Source organism: Labrus bergylta, chromosome 23 (genome assembly GCF_963930695.1).
Source record: "Labrus bergylta chromosome 23, fLabBer1.1, whole genome shotgun sequence".
Taxonomy (NCBI): Eukaryota; Metazoa; Chordata; class Actinopteri; order Labriformes; family Labridae; genus Labrus; species Labrus bergylta.
In genome coordinates, this window is record NC_089217.1 from 1,832,982 (window position 1) to 1,849,853 (window position 16,872).

The 16,872-nt window shown below is 43.9% G+C and overlaps 1 protein-coding gene across 1 annotated transcript in view; it reads right to left on the minus strand.

Annotated features, from left to right (window-relative positions):
- Nucleotides 1–16,872, minus strand: part of LOC110001795 (plexin-B2-like) — a 139,192-nt gene that overhangs the window by 64,841 nt on the left and 57,479 nt on the right.

Sequence of the window (16,872 nt, forward strand, 5' to 3'; positions counted from 1 at the left end):
GGAACAATATCTGAGAGCTGAAAGGTTACAGTTTGTTTCTTGGAGGCTGTCTGAGACTCCGAGGGGGGTCTTTTCTCTTCACTAAACTGCCGTTTGACATTTTTTGACACCAAGAATGTCTCCATTGTGAGTGCTTTGTCTCTTTGTCTTGCATTTCTGTCTCCTTGTCCATCATTTTCTGTGACCGAAGACTGAAAGATTAGTGTGTGTGTGTGTGTGTGTGTGTGTGTGTGTGTGACTCAGCTCTACAGGGATTCGGGACGATTCTTTCTGAAAATGACAAAATGACAGCTCGAGCTGACAAGCCAGCCAACACACACTCACCCACAGTCTGTTTCTTCTGACGCGGCTGCCATTTCTTATCGCCTAAGTCGTCTGACAGCCGCCGACGAAGAGACAGATGGAAAGAGAGACAGATAGCAATAAACACTGAAGAGGAAGAAGAGAGGGATTCAGCGACAGAGGAGAGAGTGATAGATGAATGTTAGATGGAGAGAGAGAGAGAGAGAGAGAGAGACATGAGAGGGACGAGGGAGGTAAGAGAGGAAACTTTGGCAAACTTCTTCATCTCAGACAGATGGATCTAAACTCACATTTTTAAAGTTTTCATCTCCCAATGAAAGGGTAATTCTGGCGTTTAAAAATCTGTGTCCATTTTTTAGGATCTGGAAGAATATTGGCTGTGAAAAATGATGCAACGGCTTCATTCGATTTCAGAATCAGAATCAGACTCAGCTTTCTTGGCCAGGTATGCTTAAACACACGAGGAATTTAACTTTGGTAAACTGTGCTCTCTTTTTACAAAGGTATAACATTAAATATCAACAATAAACAAATAAGCAAAGACTAATATGTATTTTTTCAACCTGAAGCTACAAAAACAGGCTTGTTGGGGATCAAACCCCGACGACCGACTCTACCAACTGCCACAGCCGGCCCAAGAAAGCCAAAAGTGGGTCCAAAAAATGGAATGGGTCCATCCTCTGGGGAGACCTTCAGAGCCTACTGATTAGTTTAAGAAGTTTCAAATGAAGAGTGTCCAGAAGGAGACTAATCATAGTACCTCGAATAACTGTAGGCCATAAATATCCACATCTAATGAATTATAAAGTAAATACCTCAAACCCCAAATGCTCATTGTTCTAGTATTAAAAACAAACAATGTGTATGAAGACACAAAGGAGTCTTTCATGAGCCGAGCAAAGTTTTATCCTCCCAAACAAAAGCTTCTGTCTACAGAACAGATGCGAGATAAAAGTGTAAAATGGTAAAGAAGAAGGCGAGGCGGGAACAGCTCGGACGCTGTAGCTGGTTAAATCTTTGGGGATATTGAAAGGTAAAATAACGTTGGGAAAGTTTCCCTGCAATCCATGAAAGATATCGACTTGTCTTGCCAAGTTTTCCATTCTTTCTCATAAAGACAAAATAATGACAGGAAAAAGCCGAGGGAACCAATAGTCTTCAACAAATGCTACCGGCACAAACATCTGTGTGTGTCTTAGTTTCTTGTGTGTGTGCGTTGTGCTGAGCGGTGTTTAGGTGGCTGCAGACGGAGAGCGAGCGAGCGCGGTGCTGCTCACATCGCTGACAGATCCATTCATCAACGCAGAGTTTTAGCTCCAGAATCAGCAGGAGGCTAATTACCTCCCAACGTTTCCCCTAATACACCGCTCACTGAGCTAATGTGTCCACAAGAAGAAGAAAAAAAAAAAGCTTAAGGAAGCTTTTCTTTAAAGTCCCAAAGATCCACAGAAGGCAGCGAGTACAGCTTCAAACTACCACAAAGTGTGCAGAGCTCCGGGGTCGGACTCCAGAGGACCTTTATAACCACTGCTGTGTTTGAAACTATACTGGTTCAACTCCCCCCCCCCCCCCCCCCAACAACAACATCCAATCTAATCTAACACTAATGCAGTCGTTCAGAGCGACTGTCTGCACTGTTTTTATTTGCTACTGCTCACATTAGACAACATGGAGAGTGAATTAAAACACTGCACTGGTTTCATTTTCTGTAAAAACATCAGAAATGGAGATCCATGGACGGCGGCCATTAAAGGTCCCATATTCTTCTTCTTCTGGTTTTATCTGCTCTGTAGTGTGTTTTCCAAGTGTCCTGTGCATGTTTAGGCACATCTATGTGCAAAAATTCAAAGTCTGCGGAAACGCAGCTTCTCCTACTTCCTCCTGTTAGCTGTAGCATTAGCTGCATGTAACGCTCGGTTCTAGGCGGCAGTAGCTCAGTCTGTAGGGACTTGGCCCGCCGGTTCAAGTCCCGGTGCGGACCAAATATGGAAGTTGGTCTGGTAGCTGGAGAGGTGCCAGATCACCTCCTAAGCACTGCCGAGGTACCCCTGAGCAAGGCACCAAACCCCCTCCATCAGCTCAGGAGCGCCCACTGTGGGCCGCTCCGTCACTCTGGCTTCTCTCCATTAGTGCAGGTCCACAGGATCCTGTTTCTGCATGTGTGTGTTCATGACTTACAGAGTGTAAAAACTGATATTTCCCCTTGCGGGGATCAATCAAGTAAATCTTAATCTAAGCCCGTTGGCTCGTTGTGGCCCTGCAGCTCTGTTGAAATGTCAGAGAAGCGTGCTGAGCAACTGACCGATAACAACAGAGCGGATCGGCAGACCAATCAGAGCAGACTTGGCCCACGTGGGGTCTAACAGTGTGGGCTCAACAGAGTGCAGCTGACGGACTCAGAGCGGAGAGGGAGCAAGGAGGAGCAGGACATGAAAACAGACACTTTTTAGAACTTTATCTATTGTGAACGTGCAAAAGTAGGAACATAGATTAAATATACGAACCCCACAAGGGCAGAATATGGGCTCTTTAAAACAACTCGACTGTTGACTCCTCCATCATGTCGGTAAATCTCAGAGTAGCAGCGCTGATTCTACCGCAAGAAAATCTGGATTTGACAATTTCACAAATTTGAGTGATCCTACACACATTTTGAAATCAAATTTGAGCGTCAGGGCCGAGATTATTGAATCAACATCGTCTAAATGAGCTCGAATCTGAGCGTGCATTCACACCTGTTTGACCCGTTTGAAACTAACTCTGGTACCCTTTAAAAAGAGGAGGTCTCAACCTGCTTCTGAGTACGGTTCACCCTTGGTAGGAATACTTTCCGGACCAAACGAGGGAAGTAAACCGAAAAAGCAGTGCCTTGTGCTAATAGGTTAGCATTGCTGAGAACACCAGCCTTCAGTCCTCCTTACAGGTGAACGTCCACACACCTTTGCTAAATGTTGATAATGACAATAACAATAACAATATTAGAAGTCAGCTTCCCTGTAAAGTAAATGTTTCAGAGAAATACCTCAAAGAGAAGACGACAGAGGACGGTAACAGAAAAAGGAAACAGTTGTAACTTCTTCAGGATGAATGTGTGTGTGTGTGTGTGTGTGTGTGTGTGTGTGTGTGTGTGTGTGTGTGTGTGTGTGTGTGTGTGTGTGTGTGTGTGTGTGTGTGTGGGGGGGGATCACAGCAGTGAGACTGTGTAACAACAGGCCAAGTTTTCTCGCCAAAATATGGTTTCTAATGATCTCGCTTCAACCGGATTGGCAGAATATGGAAATTATCTTTGAAGTCTTTTGCCAGATCGAGATGACCACAAAAAAATAAACTTGACGCGGTTTTTGTTCTGATGAAGAATTTTGTTCAAAAAGGTCCAAGCTAAAAAGTCTCCTTTTTCCACTGCTGCCCTCAATTTCTTCATGTTCACCACTTCACATGTGCAGCCAGTTGCACGTGTGTGTGTGTGTGTGTGTGTGTGTGTGTGTGTGTGTGTGTGTGTGTGTGTGTGTGTGTGTGTGTGTGTGTGTGTGTGTGTGTGTTTGTTTGTTACTGTTTCTGTGTGTTGTGTTTGGGCAGTTTCATCCTGGCCCCATAAGGGTTCCTAATGACCAATTTACATAATTAACACGCTGAGGCATGGCAGGCTGCCTCCACCTCAGTGACACACACACACACACACACACACACACACACACACACACACACACACACACACACACACACACACACACACACACACACACACACACACACACACACACACACACACACACACACACACACACACACACACACACTCAGGGGCTCAGTGTTAGTGAATCTGACTGGAAGCCAAATTCTCTCTCCTCCTTTCTTGGCTCGTCTTCCTTCATTTAGTCTGAATTCTTTCTTTCAGTCTGGTCGTCGTCAGTTTTCCCCGTATGAACTCTTCCCTCTTCTTTGTGTCTGAATAGTCTCATTGTGTTTCGATTCTAACGTTTGATAACAATATCATGTGGAACAGCTCTGCACCCAAATGTCTAATGCAACACATACATGTGTTATGAACATTGTTGATCTGATGTTTGGTTCGAGGTTAAACACAGACAGAGAGAAACTTCTTACTTTTAAAACAATACAAACTTCTGTAATTGTATTGACCGATAGTATTAGAAAAGATGGATGGACGGATGGATGATGGATTGTTGGATGGATGGAAATCTTCCGTCATAATTTTAAATCAAATCAAAACGGATGAGTTTTCTAGACAACGATGAATCAACGATGAATACGATGAATCATTTCCAGTTACTACAATAAACAACCAAAAGCCCGTATCCAAACATACAATTACTACATGTGTTTTATATTTATTCAACCTCTCTTTGGACTACAAATCTTGGAAAGTTCTTCGACAAGCTACAAAACCACAACTTCAGCAACAGGTTGAAAAAAAGCTGCAACAGAGTCTGAGAATACAAAAGGTAAAAGAACTAACTTTACTGGAAGCTGCAACGTCCTACTTAAGCATAAAGAGGTCAAATGTTGAGCTGGAGAAAACATCCACACACACACACACACACACACTCTGCACATCAAGTCTGCTCTGTGCAGAGTTTAATACCAGCGCGCCAGGCAGACTAAATCAAACAGGATTAGATGGACAGGACATATTAATCCCCCCCAGACGGTGAGAGACTGAATCCATCAAACGGATTAGTTATGAAAAATGATATTTACCCAAACACAATCAGCCCAATCTATGTCCAGGCAGGGAGAGTAAATACAGCTCCAGATGAAAATAAATATGTGGAGGATTATTTAAGCTGCATGACATTTTCATACTGCTGATGATGATGTTGACTACCTGAGTCATTGTTTTAATCCTCGTAGTGTGAAGGTGAACATAAAGTTTGATGTTTTCACAACTTGGAGTACTTCACTTCACCGCTCCGATTTCATGACTTAAAAAATACAGCAGAAATTGCCTCTGGTCACTTCCTGTCAGCACCTGTGGTCACTTCCTGTCAGCACCTGTGTGTCCAATCAGACTCACAGCTGATCGTTTGCTCTTACTGACATTGTTCCCTTTTTTCTAGATCCTTGCTTGTGTTGTTCTTACTCTCTGATGTACGTCGCTTTGGATAAAAGAGTCTGCTCAGTGAATTGTAGAATTGTAGCAGCAACATAAACTTTACAATCCAAACTCTTCAAAAACACGTTTTTAAAATCCATCTCCGTCGGCCATATTTATACGGCGATGCTAAATGTTTACCCGTGAAGGTTTTCTCCACCATTACCTCTCTAATACTCCAATTAAAGGCCTCTATTTCCCCGCTTTTCCAAACACAATTACGTCTTTAATCTGCCGCCTCGGCTCGGTTTGGTTTCTCCTCTGTCACTCTCGGTTTATCGGCCGTATTCTCATCAGATCCATCATCATCATCGGCTCTGATTGATAGTTTATGAAAAGGGGAACGCCGTCCAGGCTCTGCCAATGTAAATACAATTTATTGTGAAGGAAAAAATAGGGAATGTTAATTCACCTGGGAGGGATGAGAGAGGATGTGTGTGTGTGTGTGTGTGTGTGTGTGTGTGTGTGTGTGTGTGTGTGTGTGTGTGTGTGTGTGTGTGTGTGTATCGACTCGCACAGTGAGGGGTGTGTCTGGTGTTGTGTTTCCAATCTGCAGGCTGAATAGGGAGTCTGAGAACACACTTGACTGCCATAATGAGGTACTCTGTGAGTGTGTGCGTCAGTGTGTGTGTGTGTGTGTGTGTGTGTGTGTGTGTGTGTGTGTGTGTGTGTGTGTGTGTGTGTGTGTGTACAAAACAGGCTGAACCCGGGGCTTTAGGGGCGCCGGAGGAGGGGTGAAAGAGAGAGTGAAGAAAAAGGATAAAAGTAAAAAAAAAAAAAAAAAAAAAAGTCCAGAGTGCTGAAAGAGGAACAAGAATCCCTGGAGTTCCTCCCCCTCCCTCCCCCCCTTCTCCCTCACCCATCTCGCCTGTACAAACATGCCCCGGCCCACCCTCTTCCTCCTCCCCCTCTTTTCTTCTCCTCTTAACCCCCCCTCCTCTTTTTAACTGCCCTCTTTATCTCTCCTCTTCCTCCTCATCTTTCTCGCCGCTGAAACACAAAACCCTTGTAATCCTCACGATCCAGGACCGTCCGGAGGGGAGGGAGGGGGGGCACAGGCAGGAGGGGGAGAGGGAGAGTCCGAAGAGGAAGAGGAGGAGAAAGAGAGAAAGAGAGAGAGAGGATGAAGGGGACAGCAGACTAAGAGTTTATATAAGAGCTCCTGGGTGTTTAAGATTTAAAGTATTTTACAAAAAATTTAACCGACAAGAGGAAGGCCTCGATTCTGGAAATTCTGCAGTTCCGCAAGTGTCCACTAGAGGCTGGCTGCAGAAGCACAGGAAGTCACATACACACCCATTCTAAAAAGCAGAAATGGTTTAACTGCCTAATTTTTCACTCCATCTTTCCTGCTAGTTTCCGAGTAAAATTTCCCAAATCCCCCCCTGCAGACTTTGGCTCTGTTGCCAGGGGAACTTTGGCGTCACTTCTGTACAACAGGTGAGGAGATGCATCGTCCATGTTTATATAAAGTCAACAGTTGATGCATGGACTACACACGACAGTCCGAGCTGAGGGCGTAATCCTGCAAGTTGCATCAACGGTTTGTGAATCTGAAACATCGTCTTGATTTGTTTTTAGATTTTAAACTGCCTCTGATTCTGAACTCCTGACAGTTCATTTGACACCTCAGCCCGCCGTGTGAGTTTTTTGGGGAAGACGTCTCACAGGTTTTGTTTCTGAACTCCTGACAGGGCGACTGACACATTTCAGAGTTGACGACCACCTGCAGCCGGAGGGAGGAAGATAAAAAGAAAGATTTTCATCCTGAGCTAATATGAACTCCTACTCCAACGATCTTTTCAAAGCGAACTCGGCTTTCAAATCAGCGCTGGCCTCTTATGCAACCAGTGACAGCCTGTTCATCTTTAATGGAGGTCCTGCCCACGGAGATGAAACCCGCTGATGAGCTGTGATTCAGACAGGAGAGCTGTGACGAGAACAAAGGCTCGTCTTCCTCTCTCTGCGAGCTTCGCTTTACATCAGAAGGAACGCGAGAGAGTCTCTGAAAAGTCCACCTACTTTACTCTGCAATCTATTTCAGGGGGGGGGGGGGGGGGGGGGAGTGGACTGGTATTTGGCAGCAGACAAAAAACCCATCAGAGCGGCGCTATCGGGTGGCTTCAGGACACACACACACACACAGTCATCTCCTCGCCCGCTGATAATAAGAGTCTGTTAGCGCTTTCTGTTTCTCAGTCCAATCAGCGGCTGATTTAAAGGCAGCAAAGCGTCTCCGAAGACTCAAAACTATTTACATCACATTTTCTCTTGTATTTTCACCACCCGCTGCTCCGTGTTCGGAGGCCTGTTGCTGAGGTTTTCTTTACACACCAGTGGTTCACCTCCAGGCACCGAAGCTGAGCTAAGAAACTGAGATTTTAACAACAGAAAAACATCACACAGTGTTCATTCACCACTCTGCAAAGTTTATCTGTTCAGAGTGCATGAAATGATCGGAGTGGATCTTACATCTATTTAAGTTTTTCTCTTTCATTTCTTTAAAAACACAGACAACATGCTTCCATGGGTGTTTCTGTTTGCTGTGGCTGATCCCAGAGCAGAGGATTCAATCCTTACAAGAAACCTTTAAACCATTCTTTGTCTCAGCTTGAATCTGTACACTTCCTTAGAATGTCTAAATTTGATTGTTCGACCCAAATGTCTGTCAACAAGCACAACACCATTTTATCAAACTATACCTGGGCAAAATCCTGGACAATCTCATGTCAGACGATAAATATCTCCACAAAGTCCTTCTGGTTGCAGTTAAGAAAGCAATCACACGGAAACGGCTGCAGACAAACCCCCCATGGATGATTGGTTAGCAATAATCAACGAAATACACTGCATGGAGAGACTGACCTTCTCATTATTTGACCAATATATAAAAGGCTGGAAGAAATGGAATATGTACTGTACGGAATGTAACTCATTTTAATTGAAAAACCCAGATTTTTGTATTTTAACTAATGTATGTTACCTTTTTTTTTCATTATTATTATTTTATTATTTATTTTATTATTATTTTCTATTTATTTATTTTATTTTTTTATTCCCGTCTTTTCTTTTGTCTTGTTTTACTCTGAAAATATCAATAAAAATAAAGTATGAAAAAAAAAAAACAAGCACGACAACAGAACAAAAAAAAAGAGATTCAGCTGTCTGGAAAGAGGATGTAGAAGTTCTTCTCGCCCAGTAAAAACATTTGGACTAATTGTATGTTGGATCTATGTCTTATATGTCACCTTGCAAATCATGCAACAGGAAGTACATCACATTAAGTTTAGACGCAGTTATAGAATTTCATTGGATGGTTTTATTTACCAGGCACAAACTGTTGGACTGTTCTGCAGGGTAACAGTTTCCAACGCTGATAAAAACAGAATTTACGAGCTAAAAGGCTCCAATTGAACTCCATATAAGAGCTCTAACAAGGCGCAGTTAAGTTGTTAGACGTGTTTTTTAAGAGCTTCTCTGGACCGACAAACACCCGGCTGAACAAAACACAAGGGAAGAAGAAGAAAGCGGAATAAAAGTGTTTGGTTTAAAAAATAATGACGCTGCCGAGCCGCACAATGAAGGAAAATAAAAGGAGAAAGAATCAAATCCTGACAGCGGGAGCGCAGCAGCTGAGATGGTTTTAATTCAAAACGATGACAGTGAATGATTCAGGAGATCAAAATGATCCGGCAGATTAAAAATGCAGCCTGTGGCAAATACGAGGGGGTGAGGAGGCGAGAGAGCAGGGGCGGAGAGTAGTTTCATTATCTTACTCAATCCTTCCTGAAGCTTTGGGAAACTGTCTGAATAAGTTGAAAAGAAGAAGAAGAGGAAGAAGAAGTGCACTCTTGTTCACACACACACACAAAGAGAGAGAGAGAGAGAGCGAGACGTTGCTGTAAGGGGAGATAATCTTCAGAGAATTATTTGATTCTCCCATTAAATCCTCCCAGATGCTTCCCAAGAATATATGAATGGAGAGCATTCAAGCTTTCCGAGTGAAACGCACAATTTGTCACAGGCTGAAGCCACACACAAACACAATGTGCATGTGTAAAAATAACACACACTCACACACACCAACACACACACGCTGCAGGAGTTAGGAAGTCATCTGAAAAGATGAACAGACGTGTGTGTGATTGTAATTATGACGATGCTTTTCATGTCACTTTGCTTGATTTGTCTGTGCTCTTTCATTACGTCGCTGTGTGTGTGTGTGTGTGTGTGTGTGTGTGTGTGTGAGTGTGTTCTCCCTCTGTGCTGTGACATCCTACTTCATTAATTTTGACGAAGCTTTATAAACTTTAAACGCCTCGGAGCTCCCATGAGGCTCCAACGCTCCTCCATGCAGATCACACCAGGAGCTCACTACGCAGTGTGTGTGAGAGTGTGTGTGTGTGTGTGTGTGTGTGTGTGTGTGTGTGTGTGATCTAAGATTATGACTAACTCTACATGCTTGTTTTCCTGCTTGCAGGTGAAAAAAACTGCAACTTATTCTAACCTGAGACAAAAAGATAAACTCCAACAACTCAGAAAAAAACACTTCCAAGGAAGTAAAAGCTCAATTAAAAATGTATAAATATGGACATTAATACCAGAAAAAAAAAGGGCAAAAGCGACCTGGATCATGGCTTAAAGCCTGCAAGAAAAAAAGTTCATTAAGAGGATTCTGTGCTGCAAAATATTCAGTCAAACTGTGATATTGAAGTTTCGAATGTGGACCCAGAACCTGCTCTGAAAGACGACACAAACAGAGCAGTTAAAGCTCGTTCTGTTGGAAACATTAAAGTCTATTTTTAAAGACACTTCAGTTTGTTGAAATGTCACAAGAAGCCGGTTTGTGTGCGAGAGAGCGGCACGGAAGAGGACACTTGTTCAGCACCGACAGTCAGTGAAACAGCACCGCAGAAATCTGCAGCATATGTGGAAGACATTAACAATGAACCTGTTGCTACGACACACACACACACACACACACACACACACACACACACACACACACACACACACACACACACACACACACACACACACACACACACACACACACACACACACACACACACACACACACACACACACACACACACACACACACACACACACACACACACACACACACACACACACACACTATGAGGAGAATAAAGGACACTGTGGAGAGCAGTGAAGTAAGCTGTTAAAGCCATCAGAGGCTGGGAGGATCCCCGCTGTCGTCCATAAAAGCTTAAATGTAGCAGACAGCTTCGCTTGCCTCACTTCTCCTCCTCTTCCTCTTCCTCCTCCTGCTCTCTTCCTCCTTCCCCTTCTCACTTCTTCCCCTCCTCTTCCTCCTCCTCCTCCTCCTCCTCCTCACTCCTCCTCCTCCTCTTCCTCCACACTTCTCATCCTCCCCCTCCCCCTCCTCCTCACTCCTCCTCCTCCTCCTCCTCCTCACTCCTCACTTCTCCTCTTCCTCACTTCTCCGCCTCCTCTTCCTCCTCCTCCTCCTCCTCACTTCTTCTCTTCCTCCTCCTCCTCCTCTTCCTCCACACTTCTCATCCTCCCCCTCCTCCTCACTTCTCCTCCTCCTCTTCTTCCTCTTCCTCACTCCTCACTTCTTCTCTTCCTCCTCCTCACTCCTCCCTTCTTCTTCTCCTCCTCCCCCTCCTCACTTCTTCTCTTCCTCCTCCTCACTCCTCCCTTCTTCTTCTCCTCCTCCCCCTCCTCACTTCTTCTCCTCCTCCCCCTCCTCACTTCTTCTTCTCTCCCGGTCTGCAGCATTTCAAACTTCATGTATAATAAAAGACGAGCTGCAGGTATTCCTTATTCAGCCTCTTCTGTGATCAAAAAAAGGAATCAAAGTCGGCTCTCGCTGCGTAACAACAAAGAGCGGCTGCACAAATAAAATAAAATAAAATAAAATAAATAAACTCAACCAAACCCAAAGAAATCGACGCCTCGGGGGGGGGGGGGGGGGGATAAGGCCAACAACAGGTTGGCACTTTGCAGACAAACAAATCAAGAAAGAAGAAGAAGAGAAGACAAAAAAACGTTGATAAAGTTCATTTACAGACCGATGCAGAGCAGGCTAAACACTGAAGCTTCAGTGTCCACCACATGGAAACTCTAGAGAGGAGGGGGGGGGGGGGGGGGCAGCTCTCTGCTCATTGGTCCTTTAAGGAAATTCTATGGAGAAACTACAAGTTGCAGCCATAACATAAATATTTGAAGCAGCTAAGATTTAGCAGAGGTGAAGAAAGTAGACTTTTAAAATTTCAAAATTTCATCAGAACGACTTCACAGACGTCATGAAAGTCGTTTGTTGCTCCGAGCAGATCTTCAGATTTTGAAGCTGATGTTGCTGAGAAACGGTTTCTCTGCAATAACAGAACTTTTGATTTAAAATATTTATTTGAAAAAAGGTTTGAAATGTGTGAGTGATAATGTGTGAGTGTCTATTTTAGTAATATAGATTTCTAGAATCAATAAAAGGTTTATAACAGACAGAAAATGACTCCATGTTTTGTCTCTTTCAGACACACAGATTTGTTTTGAAGTCAGAGTCAGCATACAAAGCAGGACGCCAAATCATGCGTCTAAAACCCCAGAGGCGCGACGAAAATGAGATGCTTGGGAGATTTTTTCTGACAGCGGAGAACAGTTTGACTCAAGAGGACTGACAAAAACTTGAACCAGATGTTTCTCTGAGGAAGGACGAGAAGAAGTTTGCACATCCGGAATATCTGCAGAAACAAACAAAATGCACGACAAAAAAAATCAGCAATCAGCGTTTAGCAGCAAAAATGGAGGCCAAACAAAGAGCAGCTTTTCTTTGGTGTGAGCCCAGAGCAGCTTGGAGCAGCTTGGAGCAGCTTGGAGCAGCTCGGAGCGGCATAAAGAGACAGAAGCCACACTCTGCTGGCTTTAAGAGAAAAAGAAAATAGCCACACACGAGCATCCACTCACCCACGCCCTACAAACACACACTGAAACACTGAAACACTGGCAATGATCCTGAACCTATTCAATCGCGCCACACACATAAACACAGCAAAGAACCAGTTGGCAGCTGATAAAAAGTTTGCTCCGAGTCGTCAACTCTGCCTTCAAACCCTCTCCTCTCTCTCTCTCTCTCTCTCTCTCTCTCTCTCTCTCTCTCTCTCTCTCTCTCTCTCTCTCTCTCTCTCTCTCTCTCTCTCTCTCCCTCTCCTTCTTTTCTTCTTTTCTGCTGCTTTCATCCTTTTTTGGCTTTCGATTAGTCTACAAGTTTTTCTTTCCATCAGCTTTTTTTTTCTCTCCTGCAAAGTTCTCCCCCGACATTCCTCTTATCCTCATTCTGGTGTCCATGACTCCTTTCTCCCTCCTTTCATTCCTCATTTCCTTCCTTCCTTTGCTCTCTCTCTCTCCCCATCTTTGGCCTGTCCGCGTCCAGGTCTCCATGGTTTGAGAGGTGGTTTGTTTGTCTCTGGTTTCGATTGGGAATGCCCATTTTTAAAAAAACAGGATTAAAAAAGAGCAGGATTATTTTTGTGTCTTTTGGGAGTCAGATTCCTCGTATGTGGGTCTTCCTGAGATCTTTGCTTGTTATTAGGGACGCACCGATCCAGTCCTGGATTCAGATATCAGTCTGATCCTGACTCAAATCCATATCTCATGAATCAGTGAAAGGACGATCAAAAGGATTTATCCACGAGGCTTTTTTTACAAAGTTAAGAAAATCTAAAGTTGCTCAACACACAAAACGTCTCCTCCTTACTTTAACTCTCTGATCCAGGTCTACACTCCCCCCCCCCACTACGCTCTGCCAATGAAGGCGTCTGATCCAACCTTCACAACAGGGTCCTAAGACGCTGACTAGACTCTTCTCCTCTGTCGCCCCCCGGTGGTGGAATGAACTTCCAAACTCCATGTGATCTGCAGAGTCCCTCTGCACCTTTAAGAAAAAGCTAAAGACCCAGCTCTTTCATGAATCCCTACTAACTTAATGATGATGGTCTCCATATTATTGATGATGATGATGGTAATGACGATGGTTTTTGTTTGATAACGATGACTTATAAGATGGTTTCTATACTGATTAGAGCTCTCAAGAACTGCCCTCAATGTTGCTTTGCCTCTGGTCACTTCCTGTCAGCACCTGTGTGTCCAATCAGACTCAAAGCTGATCGTTTGCTCTTACTCACATTGTTCCCTTTTTTCTAGATCCTTGCTTGTGTTGTTCTTACTCTCTGATGTACGTCGCTTTGGATAAAAGGATGAGGATCTGGATCAGGACCTGTATGAGAGCTCGTAAAGTTGGATCACTGCTCAGAAAGTTTGTGCTGGGAGTATTTTCTCTTCCAACTTTAGGGCCTAATAACAGAGAGTGTTTTGTGCCTCGTAGATTTAAAACTCTGAGCCAACTGAGTCCGATTATAATTTATGATTTCGGGCTCTGTACATAAAATGAAATTGACTTTTCTAGTTTCCTCCGTCGGCGCGTCGTTACGGCTGTGGATTAATGAGCTGATGACAGTCGTATATAATGACAAAGATGGACACACACTGAGCGGCTGGCACGTCTGAGGAGATGTTTGCCATCTGTTGTGTGTGTGTGTGTGTGTGTGTGTGTGTGTGTGTGTGTGTGTGTGTGTGTGTGGGTGGGTGTGTGTGGGTGTGTGTGGGTGTGTGTGTGTGTGTGTGTGTGTGTGTGTGCAAAGACAAAAATGGAGTCCAGTAAAAAACATGCACCTCACATGTTACACGTTGATATAATTCTGGGACTAAATCCAAACACAGCAGTCTGTGTCTCACACACACACACACACACACACACGCACACGCACACGGAGGTGAATGATGAAGCGATGAAGTGAAGAGGAAGATGAACAGAGCTTGTGAGTGTATGAAAGCTGCTGATATGGAGTGTGAGCCGTTTGAATGATGTGGCGTTCAGAGGGTCACTATCGACTTCTTCCTGAATCTTCTGAGCGCTCGCCTTCTGAGCCCCGGGTTCGATATTTGAGGAACAAACACTGTTGCTTTCTCGACGTCTACACGCGGCCTTTTTCTTTATTTTTAATGAAGTGATGAAATACTTATGAGGCGAAGTAAATAAAAACAATCTGTTTGACCTCAGAGTAACAGTCTGGTGTTTTTTTTTTTTTTTTTTTAGAGTTTAAAGTCAGGGTTGGTCATTTCCTCCAGATCCACTTTTTAAGATTTTTGGTGTAAATTGTCTTTAGCTCCTGACAGACATTAATAACTCATGTTCTCTGAAAAAAGAACGAAGAAAATCCATCATCTGTATCAGTTTGTAAGTCTGTAAAAACTTCAACCAATGTCTGCCACGAGGTACCAATCTGATGAACCAATCAGACGCCTCCCTGTCTCCCTGCTCGCTCTCTACCCCTTGCATGCACGAGCTCACACTCAAAGCGATGAGCTAAGGGGGCGTGGCTTCTGGATGGATGGATATCATGCATGTAAGAGAGGGGGAGTGGCTTTAGAGGGAGGGGGGTGCAGACGCAGCACTGAGGGAATGCTACTTTCAAAATCATGGTAGTTTTGAAGTCTCTACAAGAAGAAGGCACAGAGCAGTAAAGTCCCAATCGAGTACCGAGTCCTGAACCAAGTCCTCGCCTCTGCAGCGCTGCAGGGTTATATTAAGATTTCTTTTGGGTTTACTCTTCAGGATAAGATTTCAGATTTTCTAGCCCAGAAGTTGTAATTACAGTTGAGGTTAGCGGGACGACTGCGGACGAGGGAGCGTATTATTTGAGCTCATATGACTGCGGTGTGCACTATTTGTTCTGGAGGAAGGTCATGAAAATCGCCACTTCACAGACGAAGCCAAGCAGAAAAAAAAAAGAGAGAAAGAGAGAGAGAGAGAATCAAAGCGAGTTATCTTCACCACAAATATGATGATAGGGATGAGAGATCTGACCCCGGGAGAGTAATATCTTTAAACTCACTCACACTCACAAGGACCCGACTTCTGTGTTTGCTTTTCATAAGATTTGAAGGAGTGACAAGGTACAAGCTCCCGTGGAAGGGCGAGAAAATCGAGCAGTTTACGGGAACAAGAAGTATTAAAAAAAAAAAAAAAAAAAAAAAAAAAGCGTCCGTGTATAACACAACGTTTGGGAATGAGATCTTGAGAACACGGAGGCATAGAAGGGAAGCAGTGATGGATGGGAGACAGACGGGGGAACTGTGGGAACACACACACACAGACACACACACACACACACACACACACACACACACACACAGCAGTGGTACGCTTTAATGTGAGTTGGCAGACTGAGAGTGGACAGAAGCAGATCATAGAAAGCAGTCATTCACATCAGACGAGCATTCAAATCCACCCGTCACACTCCCAGGATTCAGCTCGGTCTAGTTTCTCGAGGACCAGGGAGGGCGCACTCAGAGATCCTGACTGAAAAATGCATAAAAAGTGATTTCACCGACTGACACATTCAACTTTTCAACCCATTACCGTGTTAGGTAACATGTTTGTGTCTTCTTGATGATGTAGTAGACGTCTTCACAAATTGAAAAATGTGAAAGCTGAAGACAAAGAGATCCATTTCAGGGTGACAGAACTCGTCTTCAAGCCTCCGTGAGGGTTTAATGTCTTTGCACATTAAAGGTGCATTAAAAAGAAAAGGTCATAAAAAAAGGTCATTAGAGCACTTCTAAATGACTTCTTCCAGGAAAGAGAAGTTGACGCTTTAAAAACACTCAAATCCCCCTTTCTTCTGTTTATTCTATCTGACCTTTTTATTTATTTATTTTTTTTATACATGTCTTTACATTTTGTCTGTCTGCATATCGATATGTTATTAAAGGCTTTATTTGTGATTTTTCACACTTCAATATAATATAAATCAAGTATATCCTCTGAACATAACTCTGTGAGTCATGACTGTCTACAATGGGTGTAACACCCGAGTCCCACTGTCTGTGATGTTTTCAGAGTTTTCAGAGTCCTATCTTCACTTTGTTTACATCGCCAGGCTGGCCGGCCAACCCTAAAGCAGAAAAATCAAAGTCAATAAAATGTGAAAATGACCCGTCATGAATCGGTCCTGCAGAAATTCAGAGCGTCTCATTGTCAAGCTTTTATGTTTTTTTTATTAATTAGGTATGAAGAGGATATGGACACAACCCGTCAAATCTTCAGGAAGAAGAATCTCACCATCAGGTGGAGTCATAGAGGGAGGGGGGGGGGGGGGGGGGGGGGGTCAGCCCACGTCTGAGCCCATGAACATGCAGGGATGGCACGTTGTTTTTTCCCACGCCCTGAACGCTCACAGAGATGTTTGGTGGAGTTGTGTACAGAGCTACATCATCATCCCAGCAGGGTGTGGCCACCAACCCAACAAACCCAAACACCCACCACACCCAGCTTTGTGTTTGCTGCGTTGGACACTGAAGTTTGTTTCAGTCAGAACTTCTTTATGGAGGGACAACAAAAAAAAGGG